At 39.7% G+C, this 7,708-nt stretch overlaps 1 non-coding gene across 1 annotated transcript; it reads left to right on the forward strand.

Annotated features, from left to right (window-relative positions):
* The first annotated feature begins 218 nt into the window (after positions 1 to 218).
* Positions 219 to 325, forward strand: LOC117616879. The gene has a single exon (XR_004584223.1). It is a non-coding gene; the product is annotated as a small nucleolar RNA R71 (small nucleolar RNA).
* The last annotated feature ends 7,383 nt before the right edge of the window (positions 326 to 7,708 follow it).

Here is a 7,708-nt window from a genome sequence, read left to right on the forward strand (position 1 = left end):
TGAAAATTTTCTTTACTAACAGAGGAGGAAGCAGACTTAAAGCGATCAGTACTTTCAAATGGACTAGGAGTGGTCCACTGATTAGATTTTCATCAAGAAAATTTAAGGCCTCATCAGGATCTTTTTGCATAAATTCACCATTCCACATAGACTCAACAAATTGCTTATCTCGAGGAAGGAGTCCATCATAAAAGTGACTAGCAAGTCGCCAACTCTCAAAACCATGATGTGGACAAAGACTCAAAAGTTCTTTAAATCGTTCCCATGTTTGATACAATGTTTCACTTTCTTTTTAAGCAAAATTTGAGATTCTTTTCTTCAAAGCAATTGTCTTTTGATTTGGAAAATATTTCTGAAAAAATGCATGAGTCATATCAGTCCAAGAAGTAATAGACCCAGCCCTCAACGAATATGACCAACTTTTTGCTTTTTCTTTCAAAGAGAATGGAAAGAATATTAATTTTATGATCTCAATTCTATCATGTTGATTATAAAACATGCTTACAGCATCTTCAAATTCTCTAACATGCACATATGGATCTTCACTATCCATCCAATGAAAAATAGGAAGGAGTTGAATCATGCCATGTTTAAAATCATAGTTTGGCATATTATCTGGAAAAACAATGCATGAAGGGGATGCAGTACGGCTAGGATGCAAATAATCATTTAATGTTCTAACTGGAGGATTTTCACCTTGATGAACTTGATCACCCATGGTTTCAGATTCACTAGAGGTATCAAAAAGATTTCGGAACAAAGTTTCTCATTCAGGTCATTTAGTAAATCTTCCTAAATGATCTTTGTGGGAGCCAAATTCTAGCAAAACCCTAGGTCAAATATTTCCTTCTGTTTGGGGATTATTTGACCTACTTGGAAGTTACCTAATTTAATTGGAATTGATTTGATTCCTACCTTAATTAGGCATTTGATTTAAATCAAATCCCTAATTAAGCCAATCTCGCCAAATCAGCGAAGAATAATTCCTTTCCATGTACGGAATTATTCATCTGAAACCCTAGCCTTCGAGGCCCTTATAAATAGATGGCTACGCACAAGGATTGAGGTATGTCTAAATTCCTCTCTGAAACTCTACATAAATTATCTTTCACAAGCCCTAGCCGTCATACTCTTTCTCTCTTTCTCATAAGGCTCTAACCACCACACATGGCTCTGGTCGTTCGGTTCACACCATATATTCAACTCCGTACCCTTCTCGTTAGCTATTGTTTTCCTACAAACACTTGAACTAACTTAGGCATCGGAGGGCCTATGGCCAACACCCCCCGAGTGTGGTCATCTTATTCCAATTTATTTTGCAGGGAGAAAGAGACGATGAAGAAGAAAGGGGAATCAATCGATCGAATATTCTCATGGGACGAAAAGCGCTTCCACAATCTCTATATCACTTGTAAATTCAAACATAAATAAATAAATAAAAAGGAAAGAAAATATTGTGCTCTTCATAAAGCCGCTAAGAAAATATTGTGCTCTTCATAAAGCCGCTCCCTAGCGACGGCCCTAAAAATTGCTTGCTAAACCCAAGTGCAGGTGTCGTGCAATAGTAAATCTCATAAGTTGAGTACTGTATCCACAGAGAGCGGTGTTAAAGTACACAAAATACGTAAGATAACTGCAACAAGAAGAATAGGATTAAAAGATTAGAAGAAACTTCAATAATAATAAAACACTAAGACGTTGGGGTTCTACCTTCAAAATACATATGTAATCCCATTAGTTTGATTCTCACTATGATTGTTCACAATTAAAACCAATTTAATTTCGTTTAGAGAGAATTTCAAGCATAACATGTACCTACAGCAACAAACTATCAAGAAATAATCTCAATGCAATGAAAGCAATCTACTAATTTTTCTCAAATCTCAAAAGCATGGATGTTTTTACTAAACTATAGGAAAAGCATGACTGAACCTATGAATAACATTATCATGCACCCATCAATTGATCAACGAGAAAAACTAAAATTAAATTGAACAAATCCATAAATAAGAATTTAACATTAAAGCTCCATTCGAATCAAACGAACGAAACCACATAGTATCTCGAAGGTTTTCCCCCTAGCCTTAGCTAGGGAGTTAGTTCTCCATGACAAAGAAAAATAACTCTAAAAAAATAAAGTGTTTTGGGCCAAAAAGCAGAATCCCTAATATAGAGCAAGTAGCTCCCTTTTATATCAGTCAAACCCCAACCACTTAGGATTTATTTTCCTCCTTGAATTTAACTTTTCCACAGTCATATGCATGCACGTCAGCTTCCTCTTTTGATAAGTCATGGTCTCTTACTTAGCACGTGATGAGTCTCCAACCAATTGGCTTAGTTTTCTCTTTTACTTCATCTCTTTCGCACTCCAATAAGCTGCCCACATAATTCCAATATTATTTGCCTACATAAAATTGACCAAAGTTAATGCAAAATAATATTATTAAACTTTATTTGACAAATTAAAAATATAAGTAGACCCAAAATGAATAAATTAGTAAATAAATAAGCTGTAAGAGGGTATATTTTAGGGACAGAAATGATGCACTTTTCAACTATTATCAGCTGGAATCAAGCTTCACATGTTTTCATGAGGATGATCGGGGGCGATTTCCAGGATTGCTCTAGGAGCTATTGTTCATATAGAGGATGGCAAATATTGGTACTTTGCAAAAAAAAAAAGGGAAATACACAGTTAAAACTGGTTACAGGGTGGCACTACAACAATGTGAAAGGGAATGGAGATCAAGGTGTGTCAGATAAATGTTCACAACAATAGTTCTAGAAAAGAATTTGGAAGCTAGACGAGGTGAACTATTTATCTGGAGGGATTATTCTAATATTCTTCCAACTGCAATTAATCTCTTTCATAGGAAGATTGTGAATTCCCATGCGCGCACAAGGTGTGGGGTAAATAGTGAAGATTCGGTGCATGCGTTATGGAGTTGTAAGAGGAATAAATTTTTTTGGTGTTATACAAGTTTTGGGGCACGTATTCAGGCCCATGGCTGGTCTTTTGCTGATCTCTTTCAGTTGGCTGAAAATGAGCTCTCAGATGACGACTTGGACTGATTTGCTTGCTGTGCATGAAAAATCTGGCATATGCGAAATGATTTTTTGCAGGGAAGAATTAAAGCTGAGGCTGTGGTCTTGGCGGAGCATACAATGGAGTGGCTAGTACAGTACAAAAATTGTATGGAGATATCAAAACCTGATGTTTCTCCCCGCCTGGTTACAGTGGATTCGCCCACCTTATCACACCCATGTGCTCAACTGTGATGGTGCCTTAGGAAAGGAAGGCCAACAAAGAGGGTTGGCGGGTTGCATACGTACAATGGTTTTTTCATATGTGGTTTTGCTGCTACAGGACCATTGGGTTTGGATGTGATTGGAACTGAGCTAACAACCATAAGGGAGGGACTCCTCCTAATGCAAGCCATCAGAATCAGTCATTTTGCTATTGCATCTGACTCAAAGGAAGCTGTGAGCATGCTTAAGGAAAGGAATACTTGGTGGAGCAATATTGGGAACGTGGTGGAGGATATTCGCCGACTCATGGTGGAGTTGGCGGTTTCAGGAGTGCTCTTTCAACCCCGGTTCGGCTATAGAGTGGCGCATGCGTTGGCACGATTTGGATTAACTGAAGGGACTACTTTTGTTTGGGAAGATGTCGCTCCGCCTTGGCTGGAGTCGAGCCTTGCCAAAGATATGGAGTTGGGCTAGGTTTTTTTATGTATTTAGTTCATGTCGGAGGCGCTGTGGCACTCTTTTTCCTTGAACAGATTTTCCCCCTTGGGGTTTTTAATGGCAAAGTTTTAACGAGGCCACCTTTTATGTCCTCCTGTTACGTATTGATGTACTGGTTGTTTGTGCCTAATATTGAAGGTTAATGGAAGTTCCTATTAATAAATAATTATACAATTCACTTAAATTGATCATCGGACATGCTTTTCAAAACATTTGTTAACTTCTCCGATAAATTCATATATCCTTACAAGAGTAGAAAAAGTAGAACCAATTTGCAAATATCATTTGGTTGGACACAAAATAATACATTACGTTCAAGTTATGATTGACAACTCATGATACTTATGTGACACTGACTAATCAAAGAGCATGTCGCATTGATCATCACAGCTATGCGGCCTGCCATAATTGATTTATGAGGAAGGAAGAGGAAGGCCTCATCGGATCATCACAACTCATTAAAATTTCATGTTCTCTGCATTATTGAATTTAGGAATATGTGAGACATACTATGAATATCTTTGAAACATATAACAAGTAACAATACTGAATTGAATAAGTTGGTTTGGTTTTTGACTTTAAGGAAGGCAGGTCAGAGTAGAAGCAAGAAAATAAATTAGAAAAGAGCAAGCAAAATAGACAACCACCAACTGCAGCACAGCAACAGAAAAGAAGACAGTAAACAAATAAATGAAAAGTTGAGTAAAGATGCCAAATGAAGAACACATTTACACAACAAATGAATTAACCTCGGCTACCACACTTGGACATTAAGAAGTACCTATTGCTTCGCGCGGTCATATATACAACTGTAGGCACATGTTCGATTTTATAGAAATTATCTCCTCCTACCTGAAGCCTCTTATGAAATGTCCTAGGCATCTTTATGAAGCTTAATTCCTGGAGGGTAGTAATGTATCTCAACCTGTCTGGAACTATCACCAAGCCATAGCAACAGTCTATGTGTAATCTGCGGAAGCTCGGCATGGCTCCTTCTTCCACCTTCAAGTCCCTTATTCTGTTCAAGAGCACAAAGGAGAGAGATTCAAGTTGACAACAACTAGATGGCCATGTTAGAAAAAGTGCCCAATCTAAAAAACTCTTTACCTATGTAGCCATATTTTCAAGCTTCAATACTCTGAGCAATTTGAATTGTTGAAATATCGTTATACTAACTCTTTATCATTTTTAACCCAATATCCAAAGTATAACAAAGACCTAAGGTGGCTTTCTCTTTCATATCTTGATGGAGACAATTCCTCAACAGTCGCATCCACATAGATGCCAAGTCTTCGAACATTACTTGTTAGTGTAGCCTCGGTTACCGTGGGAAAAGGAAGACGATCCTTTATATGCGACAAATTGACAATTTGGATAAAGCTCTCCTCTTTTGACTGCAACAAGCACATGTCTCGCATGCGATCATGAAGACGACAAGATTTAATCTTTCTAACAGAACCTCGTTTTCTAATTTCAACCATGCACCTTTCCACCAATTCAGTTGAGTAACTGAAAGCTATTTCTTCCATTGTTTCCACAAAACCTTGTCTTTGTTGCACCATCGGTATAAAACCTTCTACCACCCACAGCTGAGTCAATATATTCGTTGGTATCTCAAAATCTTTAGGAAACTGACCCAAATATAGAAAACATGGTTTTAAATAATATGACAAACAATCATAACTCAGCAACAATAACCATGATGTACCCATGCCTCCATGTCCATGGCTTTTGCCACTTCTTAGGTATGTATAAATATTCTTAAGTACGGTCTCCCACTCATCAATAGTGTCTTTTTTAGAGAGTGGTCATGCCAGCACAGTGACTATAAGAAAAATGAACTCAGGAAGGGAGAAGGGTGAGATGAGAGGGAAAGCAAGAGCAATTGGCACAATTCCGATGATTCTCTCTGTATTACCAGTCAATACAAATATAGGTACATGGGTTAGACTTGTGCAAGTCTATTTACAGAAACTTTAGAAATATAAGGTAAGTACAATCAATTGCATATATTACAGATTTAATTGATAACTAAATCTGGCTGACAGAGCGCTGTGCTTGTGATGAGGAGTCTTCTAAGGCTGATGGATTGGGATCAGCTGATTGCATGGGACTGATGGAAGGAATGGAATCTGTTGGAGCAGATTGGACGGGATCTGCTGGGGTGATATTCTCTTTACCCCCCCCTCAAGCGTAACGGAGCAAGGCGAAGATTGAGCTTGGATTTAAGAACGGAGAACCGATCACGACTAAGGCCCTTAGTGAAGATGTCAGCAATCTGATGGGAAGAGGGAACATAAAAGGTATGAAGGGCCTTCCGAGCAACTAATTCCCGAACAAAGTGATAGTCGATCTCAATATGCCGAATGCGAGCGTGGAAAATAGGATTGGCAGCCATATAGATGGCGGAAAGATTGTCAACATAGATACAAGGTGCAGAACGAAGAGGGATACCAAGTTCACGAAATAGGAAGCCAAACCAACGAATTTCAGCTGCAGTATGGGCAAGAGCACGATATTCTGCTTCAGTACTAGAACGAGAAACAGTAGACTGTTTCTTGGCAGTCCATGTGAGGAGATTAGGTCCAAAAAAGATACAAGCACCAATGGTAGATCGTCGATCATCAACAGAACCAGCCCAATCAGCATCAGAGAAGCTACGTAAAGTAAAATCAGTGGACTCGTGAAAAACAAGCCCTTGCGCAACTGTACCTTTAATATACCGAAAAATGCGCTTGACAACCTGAAGATGGGAAGAACGAGGGTTGTGCATAAACTGACACACTTGATTGACGGCAAAGGAAATGTCAGGCCGTGAGAGAGTAAGATATTGGAGGCCACCCACCATACTCCGATAGGTAGACGGATCAGATAAAGGATCACCATCAAGACAAGATAGTCGAGTGTCAGAAGGTAACGGTGTAGGACATGGTTTGCAGTCAGTCATATTAAACCGTTTCAATAAATCAATGGCATATCGAGTTTGAGAGAGAAATAAACGATCAGGAAACCGAGTAATTTCCATGCCAAGAAAAAAATTGAGCTCACCCATGCGACGGCTATCGAAGGTGGAACACAACTGATCCAGAAACTGGTGTACACTTTGCGGGTCAGAGCCAGTGACAATGATGTCGTCCACATATACGAGAACATACATAGTGCAGGACGATGAAAGATGAATAAAGAGCGAGGCATCAAAGTGGCTGTGAACAAATCCTTGAGCAAGAAGAAAGGTACTAAGGCGTTGAAACCAGGCTCGGGGAGCCTGCTTAAGGCCATAGAGAGCCTTATGCAGTCGACACACAGCCTGAGGACGTGAGGGATCATGAAAGCCAGGGGCTTGTTTCATGTACACTTCTTCCTGCAGATACCCATTCAAGAAGGCATTCCGAACATCAAGTTGCTGAAGAGACCAGTTATAAGAAAGAGCCAGAGACAAGATAGTGCGAATAGTAGCCGGTTTGACCACTGGGCTAAACGTTTCTTCGTAATCAAAACCTTCTTGTTGATTGAATCCCTTGGCAACAAGACGAGCCTTATAGCGATCGACAGAGCCATCTGCTTTCCGTTTAACTTTGAAAACCCACTTGCATCCCACAACATTCATTCGAGAGGTGGCCGGAACCAAAGACCATGTCTGATTCTTCATAAGAGCATCGTACTCATCCTTCATGGCATCTTTCCAGTGACTGTATTTGGAAGCTTGGGTGAAGCTGGTGGGTTCAATAGACGTGGGGTCTGAGCATGTGGCAGAGAGACCATGAGGCAGGGGATGCGGATGGGTGGGAGAGTAAAGGGGTTTTGTGACAGGACCAAAGGGAACGATGGACTTGAGACTCTTAAAATGTTGGGGATGGTTTGGTGTATCAGGAGAGTTAGGAAAAAGAGATGGATCAAGAGGGGAAGAAGGGGGAGTCGATGCTGGGGATGAGGTTGTGGTGTGTGGAATGGGCGAAGATGG

This window comes from Prunus dulcis, chromosome 1 (genome assembly GCF_902201215.1).
Source record: "Prunus dulcis chromosome 1, ALMONDv2, whole genome shotgun sequence".
In the NCBI taxonomy this organism is placed as follows: Eukaryota; Viridiplantae; Streptophyta; class Magnoliopsida; order Rosales; family Rosaceae; genus Prunus; species Prunus dulcis.